The sequence below is a fragment of the Ranitomeya imitator genome, chromosome 3 (assembly GCF_032444005.1).
Source record: "Ranitomeya imitator isolate aRanImi1 chromosome 3, aRanImi1.pri, whole genome shotgun sequence".
Lineage (NCBI taxonomy): Eukaryota > Metazoa > Chordata > Amphibia > Anura > Dendrobatidae > Ranitomeya > Ranitomeya imitator.
Window position 1 is genome coordinate 601960893 of NC_091284.1, and position 14722 is coordinate 601975614.

Genomic DNA, 14722 nt, shown 5'->3' on the forward strand with positions numbered 1-14722 from the left:
TGAGAATAGGTACTATTTTTTTTTACAGTGGCGGAGGTATACAGTGTGGAAGGATACCTTCCACCCGTCATTGTGTTCCTGGAGCCCCTAGAGAGCGGTCGCATCAGCTGATGATGCTGTCCTCCACAGGAGATCGTCGTGGGACACTCGTGGATTTCTGCAGATCAGGGAGTATATTGTTTGTTTGTTATTTTAATATTTTTTACAGATGACACTGGCTTCGGGGAACAAAGTGACAAGTGATGGTGAGTATGTAATCTATGTTATATGTACTGTATGTCTATATGTATGTGTTGTATGTAATGTATGAATGTATTGTATGTAGTATGTATGTAGTATGTATGTTGTATGCATGTAGCATGTTGTATGTATGTTGTATGTATGTATTATGTATGTAGTATGTATGTGGTATGTTGTATGTTGTATGTATGTAGCATGTTGTATGTTGTATGTATGTATGTACAGTATGTAGTATGTATGTAGTATGTATGTAGTATGTTGTATATATATGTAGTATGTATGTAGTATGTATGTAGAATGCATGTTTTATGTTGCATGTATGTATGTAGTATGTATGTAGGTATGCAGTATGTATGTAGTTTGCATGTTGTATGTATGTATGTATGTTGTATGCATGTTTGTTGTATGTATGTTGTATGTATGTAGTATGTTGTATGTATGTTGTATGTATGTACGTTGTATTTATGTAGTATGTATGTAGTATGTTGTAAGTATGTTGTCTGTATGTATGTAGTATGCATGTTGTATGTATGCAGTATGTAGTATGTATGTATCATGTATGTTGTATGTATGTAGTATGTTGTATGTAGTATGTAGTATGTATGTTTGTGTGTTTTTTTTACATTCAACACATTAGCCAGATGATGGGACTACTGCTGCCCCATCATTGGCTAATGTGTCAATCACTGTCATTGTAGCAGGCATAGCCCGATGGGACTTGTAGTCCCATTGGACGATGCCTGCACACACACAAAGACCCCTGAGAGGCCCGCACAGACCCCCAAGAGGCCCGTACAGACCCCCAGCAGCCCGCACAGACCCCCAAGAGGCCTGCACAGACCCCAGAGAGGCCCGAACAGACCCCCGGCATGCCGCACAGACCCCTGGCAGGCCCACACAGACCCTTGAGATGCCCATACAAACCCCAGGCATGCCCGCACAGACCCCCAAGAGGCCCCCACACCCCCAAGAGGCCCATACAGACCCCCGGCAGGCCCGCACAGACCCTCGATGGTCACGCACAGACCCCGCCCGCACACACAGACATGCAGTCTCTGCCCACGCACCGCCCACACTCACTCCATCATGACATCATTTGAGCAGCCAATCACAGCCATGCCATTAGTTAATATGGCTAACATGCCTAAGAGGATGTGCCCACACTTCTTAGGATCCTCATTGGCTGAATAGAATAAAACTGGCTCATTGCATTATGGGAATTTCCGATTCCGGTATTCGAAATTGTAAAAGTATTGGAACTCAGTATCGGAACTCCAATACAGTGAATATCGGCCGATACCTGATATTGCAGTATCGGAATGCTCAACACTACTCATTACCCACTTCTCCTTTGAACTTGAGACTGCCATCATTTTATAGAAAATCATCTTGGATGTCTCATACTTAATCCCTTAGTGACCTCCAATACGTCTTTTTACTAATCTGAGATATAGAGTACAGACCAAAAGTTTGGACACACCTTCTCATTTTTCTGTATCTTCATGACTATGAAAATTGTACATTCACACTGAAGGCATCAAAACTATGAATTAACACATGTGGAATTATATACTTAACAAAAAAGTGTGAAACAACTGAAAATATTTCTGATATTCTAGGTTCTTCAGAGTAGCCACCTTTTGCTTTGATGACTGCTTTGCACACTCTTGGCGCTCTCTTGATGAGCTTCAAGAGGTAGTCACCAGGAATGGTCTTCCAACAATCTTGAAGGAGTTCCCAGAGATGCTTAGCACTTGTTGGCCCTTTTGCCTTCACTCTGTGGTCTAGCTCACCCCAAACCATCTCGATTGGGTTCAGGTCTGGTGACTGTGGAGTCCAGGTCATCTGGAATAGCACCCCATCACTCTCCTTCCTGGTCAAATAGCCCTTACACAGCCTGGAGGTGTGTTTGGGGTAATTGTCCTGTTGAAAAATAAAACTTTTATATTTTGTTATTTTTGAAATTTTTAAATATTAGGATTAGCAATGCGCTTCTTCTAAGCGCAAGTTATATGCTACTGTCAGAGATTGACAGCAGCATTTAACTAGTTAACAACCGCGGGTGGAATCGCAATTCCACCTGTGGCTGTTGCGGGCACATGTCAGCTGTATAGAGCAGCTGTCAAGTACCCGGAAAGGTGCAGGCTCAGCGCCGCAGCCTGTACCAGACAGAGGGAGTCCGACATGGGCGTACTATTGCATCCAATCTCACAAAGGGGTTAAATAAAATATGTAGCATATTATATTTGGCGATCCTGACTCAATAGCACATTTGTTTTCTTTTGATTGCATATTTGATTCTTAGTGTTTAGTTCGCCAATCCCGCATGTATTAGGAATGCCCTCAGTTATTTCTCTTGCAAAAACCCATGTAGCGGACACAGGTACCATGTGAAAGAAGGTGTTGTGCTCAGATAAGACAAAGTAGAACTTTTTGGGCGAAATGCAATATGCTATGTGTGGCAGAAAGCTATCATTGCACTGCTCCAGTTTCAACTTAATTGATCCCAAATGGAAATGTATTATGAGGATGTTGTAAATATCATCAGTGGTTGAAAATATTCATTTTAATGTCTCAGAATCCAGAATAAAGTTAGAAAAAAATTCAATTACAGATATATTTGATTATATTGTTAAAAATATAGGAAATAGTTACTCAAAGTAAAAGTTTTTTTTCCTAGCTCCTTGGAATACTATTTTTGTTCTTTCCATGGAATTGTCAATGTTCTTCTTCATATTTACAGGATCATTGACTTTAAAGTGGTTTTAAGCTTACAGAGTAAATTAGATCACAGAACATTTAAATAACTGAGCTAAAACCAAGGCAACATATGTTTTTCCTCTTTACTGTTTTCATAGTTTGGCCTTCTTTGAATCCACATACAAAATGCTTCCTTCCTTTTGCTGGATCCACAAATGAAAGCCTTCACTTTTTCTAATTACAGATTGGTTTGCCAAAAAGAAAGAAAAAAAAAATTTATCTGGAGAACATCATTTTAATTTATTTATGGCATCCAGATGACAAGGAAGTCTGTCCTCTTCGTAGTCTTTTTTTGGAAAGCTATGACTGGATCCAGCCAAGCAAAGTTCAGAAGGAAATAGAGACTTTTAAACCAATTATTTTTTCCATTTAGTTATTTTGTAAAAGTAGAAGAGTATTGACATTTGTAAATGAAACATAAGCGACATATCCCATAACATACCATATATCCCCATAGCTAATAAAATAAAATTGTGCAGATAAAATATCTCCTTTTTTCAGTTAGTTTTTTTTTCTCTTCATCTTAAAACTAATAGTTTCGTTTATTTACTGTATCATAAAAAAGTAAAAATAAATTTAAAACATGCGGTATGCAGAATTTCTATTTTTATTTAGTTATCAAAATTATTAGTTTGCTTATTTAGGTTTTAGTTACAGCAATTAGGAAACTCTGTTGTCACTTGACAAACTGGAATCATTTATTAGAAAAATAAGCAAAAGCAAAGTACATAATGGTGATTTAGGGAAATTCGATCTAAAGTTATGTTTGTTCATTACAGGAAATTATGCTAATAGGAGAAAGAGTTAGTTCTTTGTGCAAGGCATAGAGAGCTTTTAACTTGAAATTGAGTAGAACCTGACATCTTAGGCCAACCTGCTGTCTGAATCACTTTTGCACCTTTTGTGTGTCAAACTGAGGTTTGATTTAATTAATTTCCCTGCTACCAATGTAAACATATTTGAAAGGCACTCTTGTGTGGCTCTAAAATGGTCATTTTGCTATCCATACATTTTAGAAATTCGAGCTTCTCTGTGTAAACGTGAAAGGGGCATTTATAAGTGTCACCAATGCTGATGGGGTATCTAAACATGAGTAGTCTTAAACTTGTATAGCAAGAAAATACTACAACATTTTTTTAATTGCCTAATCTAAATATTGGATTTTTCAAGCACAGAAGCAAGTTTAATTTTTCATTGTAAATATGTATATACTTTAACATTTTTAAAAAATATTACTTATTCTTTCCTGTTATGTGTATATTTAATGCAAAGACTAAAGCAAGATGGGCTCCATGTTTTCTGTAAAAATTAAATTAAATTAGAAACTGTATAAACAAATAGCGCTATGGGATGGGACACATAGGAGATGAATAAAGGAGAGCAATATGTCCGCGTATTGCTAACACACTTATCTGTAGATATCAGTACCCCTATGCAAAGAAACAGTGACTATATCCAACAGACACTAAGGATCAATAGTACAGGTATACGAGGAGAGGTCAAAGACTATATGGCCTAACACTGTGTTAACATATGAGCACATATGAAGAAATTTCTTGCTGTCACATCGGCATTGTGCAACTGAGTTAGTGAACTGACAGACGTATGTCTCTGGTTTCCTCTAACCTGACCGACATATGGCATGGGCCTCGCGAATGATTGGAATGATGATCCGATTAAAAAACTAACCTGAAGAGAGATGTGGAGTGTGCAGCGAATGCTCCACCATCCTTGATTTCAATAGATGTTTGCTTGATCTTTTCATTAATCGATGCAATGCTCCAAGATCATTGTTAGTAGTTCAGGTGGCGCCCCAGCCGGTGGCGCGTCTGAGGTGAATTCAACTCTTCTCACAAAATCGAGCCATTCTATGGTTATCTAAAAAAAAAAAAAAGAAGGTACGGTAAATGCTCTTGCAGCAAGGGAGAAAAAAAATGTACAATTAAAAAAATTCCAAGATTTTTAAGGAGTTGAGGTTGTTCTTATTTTTCTAAAAAAAAACATATATTATTTCAGCTGGGATTTTAGGAGAATTTTAACATTTTTAGTATTTTTAGAAATATTATATTTCAATACTTATTAGTCTCAAAATCGTCCTTGAACATGCACTCTTTTCATCACTTAAATAATGCACAGTCCTATTTATAAAACCAACATAAAATACAATGTATCAGTTCTAAAAAAAATAAAACTAAAAACAAACAGTAAGTAATATCTGAAGTTAGTAAACACAGAAACCCAGGAACACGGGACATCCCAATGACCACAATACCAACAAAACTAAATACCTACTAGTGTTTAATAAAATTAATAACAGGTAATTTACATAAAACAGATGAATAAGATCAATCTAATCCTATCAAATTACTGGCCTTCTTGTAAATTAGCAACATATTTTATCCTCGTAAACAAAGAAGAGACAATTAAACCACCGAAGAGAAAATAAGTAGTGATGAGCACGAAGAGTACGCTATTCGGGCTATTTGTTAGTCAGTGAGTAATTTGCTATTCACCTCCGTATATTCGAGTGACCCACTCAGCATGTTTGGCGCTTTATTTGCAGCCAATGAACATGCCAGGCTTGCTTGCCAATCACAGTGATGCCGACACAATCTTTATTGTGGCATTACTGTGATTGGCTGGCCTTACAGTGACATAAGAGATATTTAATCCCTGCCGGTGCCATCTTGTGAACATTGCATCAAGAAACAGCGTAGTGAGAGCTTCGTGTGAGCGTACAGAGAGTGAAAGCAGTGTATAGGGAGAGTTTCCAAAAAGCTCTTTTAAGAGCTACTGAGAGTAAAGATTAGTTCTCTGTTAGGTTGAGATAGCGTAGGGAGAGATATATTATGAGGGAGAGGGAAAGGTTATCATTGAAAGTACATGCTGCAGATCTCTGATAGTTTGCATTGTGTTTACTGTAGGAACCGACTGCGGGATTAGGGATAGAGGCAGGTTTCATATTAGGTACTATAATATACAATGAATAGGCCACTGATCCAACTTGGCATGGTGGCACGCCTAGCGAGCACAGCAGTGCAGAGAGGGATGGATCCATAGCATGAAAACAGGCAAGAAAAGGTAATGGTTTGACCAGAGGGAGAACTTGGTCAACTATTCCATTAAGCCCTCCCCACTCGGCTAGATAACAAGCCAAGTGTGTGTTGCTCCCCTGTATGGCAGTTTTTTCGGAAAGTTCTTCAGACAAAACAACTGTAATTTGCAGCATCTGCCATACCAAGCTGAGAAAAGGCAAGAGGCAAGAAGATTGCCAACCTGAGCACCATTAGCATGCAGAAGCACAGGGCAGCCAAGCATCCCAGCAGGTGGACGGAATACCTGGGAAAAAAATCTGTGTCTGCAGGTGAAACCACTGTCCCTTCCCTTGTGTTATGGCTTTCCCAATCTGCTATCCAGGAAGTAGGCACTGATGCCTCCTGCTCACAATCTGTGGTTGCACAAACACAACAGACAGCAACCACATACAGTTCATTGTCCCAGCACAGCGTTCAATTGTTCCTGCCCCAGACAATTCAAAGGAAACAGATATATAACCGGACCAAATGCTAAACACTCACATTGCCAAATTGATAAACCCTGGAATTGTTTCAGCTAGTGGGAACTGAGTTTTTCCGTGACCTCTGGGCGGTGGCAGCCCCATGGTACTCGATTCCCATCTGCCTCTATTTTTCCTGTTATGCCTTCCCCGCGTTACATAAGCACGTCTTACACAAAATCAGCCATACTGTGGCCAACGCAGTCACAATGAAGGTCCACCTAACCACAGACACGTGGACAAGTTCTTGTGGACAGCGACGCTACATTTCCCTGACAGCACACTGGGTGATTCTGGGACTGAGTCAAAGGTTGGAATATCACACATCTTACCCACACCTAAAATAGTGGGAGGGAGAAGTTGACCAAGATGGTGAAGTATTTAAGTGACCAAACCTGCATCCTTCCTGATTCTTCAGTGCCCTTTAACTATTGGTTGTTCAAGCTGCACATTTGGCCCATCCTCTGCTTGTATGCCATGGATGCTGCCATGCCATGCTGCAAGTGTGTTATTTGAGCGGGTTTTTAGGTTGGCCGCTGCAATCATAATGGATAGGCGCACACGCTTGTCAAATGATAATGCAGACAGGCTGAGTCTTCTAAAATTGAACAAGGGCTGGATTTCCTCCAGCTTTGTAAGCCCTATGGATTACAGCAGCCCAAGAAAAATGCAGCCCAAATGTTCTTTTTTGGAAGTTGTCTTAATGTCCATCCCTATCCATCCAAACTCATTTTGTTCTGGAAATCACGTCCTACTCTTCCTGCTTTAGCTACAAGTACTTAGTGGTCATATACAGGATGTATACTGAAGAAAAATTCACAGTAAACAAATAATAATTGGAGTACAATTTATCAGCTAGTTCACAGAAAAAAAAACAGTTGCTCTATAAAATTATGTTAACTTTATTACTATAAAATACTGGTGCATACAAAACTCAATACCATCACCAAGAGATCAAAAAATACTAAAGTACAGTGGGGCAAAAAAGTATTTAGTCAGTCAGCAATAGTGCAAGTTCCACCACTTAAAAAGATGAGAGGCGTCTGTAATTTACATCATAGGTAGACCTCAACTATGGGAGACAAACTGAGTAAAAAAAATCCAGAAAATCACATTGTCTGTTTTTTTAACATTTTATTTGCATATTATGGTGGAAAATAAGTATGTGGTCAGAAACAAAATTTCATCTCAATACTTTGTAATATATCCTTTGTTGGCAATGACAGAGGTCAAACGTTTTCTGTAAGTCTTCACAAGGTTGCCACACACTGTTGTTGGTATGTTGGCCCATTAATCCATGCAGATCTCCTCTAGAGCAGTGATGTTTTTGGCTTTCGCTTGGCAACACGGACTTTCAACTCCCTACAAAGGTTTTCTATAGGGTTGAGATTTGGAGACTGGCTAGGCCACTCCAGGACCTTGAAATGCTTCTTACGAAGCCACTCCTTCGTTGCCCTGGCGGTGTGCTTTGGATCATTGTCATGTTGAAAGACCCAGCCACGTTTCATCTTCAATGCCCTTGCTGATGGAAGGAGGTTTGCACTCTAAATCTCACGATACATGGCCCCATTCATTCTTTCATGTACCCGGATGAGTCGTCCTGGCCCCTTTGCAGAGAAACAGCCCCAAAGCATGATGTTTCCATCACCATGCTTTACAGTAGGTATGGTGTTTGATGGATGCAACTCAGTATTCTTTTTCCTCCAAACACGACAAGTTGTGTTTCTACCAAACAGTTCCAGTTTGGTTTCATCAGACCATAGGACTTTCTCCCAAAACTCCTCTGGATCATCCAAATGCTCTCTAGCAAACTTCAGACGGACCCGGACATGTACTGGCTTAAGCAGTGGGACACGTCTGGCACTGCAGGATCTGAGTCCATGGTGGCGTAGTGTGTTACTTATGGTAGGCCTTGTTACATTGGTCCCAGCTCTCTGCAGTTCATTCACTAGGTCCCCCCGTGTGGTTCTGGGATTTTTGCTCACCGTTCTTGTGATCATTCTGACCCCACGGGGTGGGATTTTGCGTGGAGCCCCAGATCGAGGGAGATTATCAGTGGTCTTGTATGTCTTCCATTTTCTAATTATTGCTCCCACTGTTGATTTCTTCACTCCAAGCTGGTTGGCTATTGCAGATTCAGTCTTCCCAGCCTGGTGCAGGGCTACAATTTTGTTTCTGGTGTCCTTTGACAGCTCTTTGGTCTTCACCATAGTGGAGTTTGGAGTCAGACTGTTTGAGGGTGTGCACAGGTGTCTTTTTATACTGATAACAAGTTTAAACAGGTGCCATTACTACAGGTAATGAGTGGAGGAAAGAGGAGACTCTTAAAGAAGAAGTTACAGGTCTGTGAGAGCCAGAAATCTTGATTGTTTGTTTCTGACCAAATACTTATTTTCCACCATAAAATGCAAAAAAATGATAAAAAAAACAGACAATGTGATTTTCTGGATTTTTTTTTCTCAGTTTGTCTCCCATAGTTGAGGTCTACCTATGATGTAAATTACAGACGCCTCTCATCTTTTTAAGTGGTGGAACTTGCACTATTGCTGACTGACTAAATACTTTTTTGCCCCACTGTAGAAAAGGCCAAGGATGATGCCTGGCCCTACTCTAAGACTCAACAATGCCCTGCCTGACTGTGGAGGTTGGCACCCTTAATCCTGCACCTAGGCGCCCCCGGTCACCGTCGACTGTCCCTTCTATCCCTTATTGCCCCTGTAGAGAGAGGGTGAAAAATTCTTAATATGATTGTCAAATATGGGACCTCAGAGGAGGGAACAGGAGTGGTCCAAATTAAGATAAGGGGCCAATTGTTTTGCTGACCCTACCCTGTCCCTACCTCACAGTGGAGGTTGGCACCCTAATTAGAAAATGAAGAGAAAGACAACCCCGCTCCTCGACGGCTGTCCCAAACCTATTGTGATAACTAGTAGCATGGACGTTGATGAACCTAAAGTGCTACAGTGCCCTAATGTAGCATGTTAGATAATATAAATCATGGGCCAACATATAAATGATGAAGGGAGTTAGGGGAGCTCAATATTAAATAGCAGCGAGGTCATGCTAGTGCATAAATATAGAGGGTCATAACAGATGTTCATTACAGAACCAACAATAGGTAAACCAGAGTAGAACACCCCCAAAGGCTCGTCTCAATATAGCTCCCCCAAATAAATCTTCTACAGTTAGAGTTCAAAGATACATTTCAAAAAAACACCATAGCTCCACAGATAATAAGGACCCACAAAACATGTATACAGCAAATTAACTTGATGCGTTTTCCCTCTCAACATGAGGTTCATCAGGAGTATACATGTTGAAGAAAGCTACATAGCTTAATCAACATAATACGTCCATAGCGATATAGTCAACAGACCATAGAGTCCCCTCTTGATAAAATGCCTGAGACACAGTGCCCAGTACGCCCCAAATATAGATTCTGTTAATTAGTAAAATAAAAACATATGCGTGGTCCGGCGTACGTGTCACATACAGGAAGCACGCTTCTTATAAACGCTGCACTTCCCTGCATGTGCATTCCAGTTGAATGGTCCGATGCGGAAGTATGTATTTCCCGGTATCATGCGTTCCAAAGGAAATCCACCATGCGCAGGTGCAGTGTCTCTGTTTTCCACAGCTTACGCCGAAGCGGAAGTGAATACCAGTATTTCCGGTTCCAGTGTCTCAGCTGCTTTCCATCAAGTGCGTAGGTGCAGAAGTCTACCATTAGGGGTACGTGCAGGCCCCAATTTGTATATTAATAACTGTACCACTTGATGCGAGCCTCGGAAACCTTTTTTATATCATCAAATAGATATAGATGTATTAAATCATAATACTCAATTTAAATGACCTGAGTCGCAACAAAAGTTATAGTCTTCCATAAATTGCTTGATAACTTGGCATTTTTAAACCATATATTACATAAGAGTTTGCCAATATAGCCTTCGGCAAAACCAAAATTCCTCGACACTATTGCTCTTAAGACCATATAACAAAATAACATCGCTAAGGCAAAGAGATTAAATCGGGTATATATCCTGAAAGACCGTATTATTTCACAGAATATAGAATGAAAGTGCCAAAAGACCTTATATTATTCACCGACATGAAGCACTATATACAAAAAATCAAGTTAATAAGCACAATAAAACTTACATTTAATAAATCATATAATAAAATGATAACCACATAACACATACGACCTTAAAACAATGTACATTGTTTGACTTAAGATACCGGGTGCACAATATCCCTGGTTAGCAGTCTGTCTGTACGCTACCTTGCCGTGGAGCTTGGCACCCTAAGTACTGTGCAGTGGCGCCCCCGCTCAACGTAGGCTCTCCATAATTCACCCTAATGGGCCCTGTCATGTAGGAAAAGACAGCAAATCAAACAGCAGACCATTCAATTCAGACAAACAAATACACAAAATTGTCATCAGTAATAATTAGTAACATGTGCTCAGATATATTGCACATTACCCAGTGCAATGTTGTGTGCTCAGTAGTGTTGAGCATTCCGATACCGCAAGTATCGGGTATCGGCCGATACTTGCGGTATCGGAATTCCGATACCGAGATCCGATATTTTTGTGATATCGGGTATCGGTATCGGAAGTGTAAAATAAAGAATTAAAATAAAAAATATTGTTATATTCACCTCTCCGGCGGCCCCTGGACATCAGCGGGAGGATCCGGCGTCCGGCACGGCTTCTTTCTTCAAAATGCGCGCCTTCAGGACCTGTGGAATGACGTCCCGGCTTCTGATTGGTCGCGTGCCGCCCATGTGACCGCCACGCGACCAATCAGAAGCCGCGACGTCATTCCTCAGCTAAAGTCCTAGAATGAGCGCCTTCTAGGACCTGAGGAATGACGTCGCGGCTTCTGATTGGTCGCGTGGCGGTCACATGGGCGGCACGCGACCAATCAGAAGCCGGGACGTCATTCCACAGGTCCTGAAGGCGCGCATTTTGAAGAAAGAAGCCGTGCCGGACGCCGGATCCTCCCGCTGATGTCCAGGGGCCGCCGGAGAGGTGAATATAACAATATTTTTTATTTTAATTCTTTATTTTACACTTTAATATGGATCCCAGGGCCTGAAGGAGAGTTTCCTCTCCTTCAGACCCTGGGATCCATGAGGATACATTCCGATACTTGATGTCCCATTGACTTGTATTGGTATCGGATATCGGTATCGGCGATATCCGATATTTTTCGGGTATCGGCCGATACTATCCGATACCGATACTTTCAAGTATCGGACGGTATCGCTCAACACTAGTGCTCAGATATATTGCACACTTACTATTATTGCACATATTCCCGAACATCAATATAGTGCTAAACACTAAGGAATATAACCGTTAACCTACAGTAGGTTCACCCTACCTGTAAGCGAAGGTTGGCACCCTATAATCCTGTACAATTGGCGCCCCCGCTCAACGTCGTCTAGCCTTGACAAACTCTATAGGTCCTTGTCTAGGGAAAAAACTCTGATGCAGATAAGGTATGCCCTTTTCAGAGTAACAGAAGTAGATATACATATATCAAACCGGGCACCACCCAGGTTGACAGTGAACAAACATAAACAAAATTACATTGCTGACAATTCCCTTTCATGATGTATAATGTTATCTAGTTGGATAAAACATTAAGCATATTCATCTAATAGCATGTAAATCTCAGCATTAAGCATGTAAAATCTCGACGCGTTTCCCCGAAGTGGGTTCATCAGGAGACATACTTGGTCCAAAAAACTTATCTGAACAAGGAATCATAAGGGTGAGGATAAGACTGGATTAGAGGAGTGTGCCCTAGGTTGCAGTGGGGAGCGATATCCATCCAAAACTGCAGGTCTCTATCAGCCTTGAAATATATCCTGAAAGGTAAACAGATGCACGTTCCCTCCTAATTGGGAAATATGATAATAAATAAATGACCTATTCTGGTTGATAAATACAAAATATTGGGACATGTGTCTCAAAATCCTAACTGATACATTAACCTATGGAGTATTACGTGGGGATCCAACTGAAAGATTTAATGCTGAATTGAATATCAAGTCCTGGTTGGGAAGTCCAGTCTCTGGAGAATTATATCAAAAATAGAATTGTACCTAGGGGACTTAGGTTGAACATTTCCCCAGCACAGAGAACAAGAACACCAGAACTTTTACATAAATGGCGTAATAATGAACTTGTCAATAGCTTGTTGAGGTTCATGCAGATCCTTTAACAAGAAGAAAGGAACACTTTTGATAGAACCAGCAAGAGGCTTAGAGAGCTGATTGACAATATCATTAAACATAAAGGTGATCCAGATTTCAATAGACGAGAATCAATCCTGCAAACTAACATCGAGAAATTTCAGGTGGACATAAAAGAAAGAAAGCACAAACAATTTAATAGGGATAGTCTTGATTTCAAGGACAACAAAGTGTTTGGCTTTCTGTTGGAGGAGAGCTCAACCCACACAGGGGCTGCTTCTAATATTTCTTCATCTGACATTGAAGCTTCAGACAGTGACAGAAGTGATTAAATTAGGAATATAAGTGGAAATAATATGAGTCGAGAGAATAGGCCATGCAGAGAGAAGATCAGGAAGGAGGGGATTCACCCCTACAAGAGGGGGGTCAGGCTATCGTATACCTTCACCTGGGGTACCATCTACCTCCTCATCCTTTACATCCTCTTTTTTAGAGAGAAATTTCCCCTATCAATTGAGAGAAAGACTGGGGGCTCCTCTATATTGACTAAAGAACAGGATAGGAATAGAATAGTTAATCTTTCATCATATTCCTTGTCTGATGCTGAGAGATCAGTCCTTAATAAGAGATTGGGTTTTGTACCCACAAGTAGGTTTAATGAGCTTGAGGTTAAGGACATTAACTTTTTCACGAGGAAACTCAAGTGGAAAAACATTTTTTGCAATCATGATCAGGTCGAATGTGCGGCCTTGGGCATTGATATCACTGACCATGCAGATGTAAGAATTTTGACTGAATTTTTGGATGAAGGCTCTAGACCAATTGGGATTGGTCCCTTCACTGATTTGAGAACTGGTAGCACCAGGATGCCTCCCTTGCCCACTAACACAACTGTTGACATCTTTATGCATTGGTGTTAACTGACCTAAAGAAACTTGGTACTGGCAAAAGAAAAATGAATTCTAATTTATCATATGATGAGAGAAGGGCCCTGGATGCCATATCAGCAAAAAACAAGCTGGTGATTAAGCCATCAGACAAGGGGGCAACCTGGTGATCCTGGACTATACGTACATGTGTCTCAAAATCCTAACTGATACATTAACCTATGGAGTATTATGTGGGGATCCGACTGAAAGATTTAATGCTGAATTGAGCTGTTAACTCATGATCTCCTGTGATAAGGGGTTGATATAAAAAATGAGATTGATTTCATGTTGCAAAAGACACCAACCTTACCCAGGTTTTATGCTCTCCCAAAGGTGCATAAGGGTTTGTCACCCCTTAAGGGATGGCCCATTGTCTCAGGTAACAACTCTATCACACAGAATTGTGGTATATACAGTATGTGGACAGAATCCTGAGACAATTTGTCACAGCCTTGCCATCATGTATACGTGACACTTCAGATCTGTTACTAAAGACTGGATGGTAGCCCGATTCTAACACATCAGGTATTCTAGAATATGTATGTAGTTTATTTATGATTATGAACATTTTAGAATAATACATTGAATACACAGGATTTGGCCAGCCGTTACCAATTAGCGAAGTGTGGTACAACTCCAGCACCAATTCGCAGCCGGACTGCGCCTGCTGCTGATTGTTCGCGGCCGGCCACGTAGTATATAGCACAGCCACGTAGTATATAACAGCCCACGTAGTAAATAGCACAGCTATGTAGTATATTGCACAGCCACGTAGTATATAGCAGAGCCACGTAGTATATAGCACAGCCATGTAGTATATAGCACAGCCCACAGAGTATATAGCACAGCCCACAGAGTATACAGCAGAGCCACATAGTATATAGCACAGCCACGTAGTATATAACACAGCCCATGGAGTATATAGCACAGCCACGTAGTATAGAGCACAGCCCACAGAGTGTATAACAGCTCACATAGCATATAACACAGCTCACGTAGTATATAACAGCCCACGCATGCAGTATGTAAC

At 40.7% G+C, this 14722-nt stretch overlaps 1 long non-coding RNA gene across 1 annotated transcript in view; it reads right to left on the reverse strand.

Annotated features, from left to right (window-relative positions):
- Window positions 1-1674: 1674 nt before the first annotated feature.
- Window positions 1675-14722, reverse strand: part of LOC138672225 (uncharacterized) — an 88575-nt gene continuing 75527 nt past the window's right edge. The window contains exons 2-3 of the long non-coding RNA XR_011319652.1: window positions 4690-4878; window positions 1675-2163 (exon numbers count right to left, since the gene is read on the reverse strand). This is a non-coding gene — a long non-coding RNA (uncharacterized lncRNA). The remainder of the gene's footprint in view (window positions 2164-4689; window positions 4879-14722) is intronic.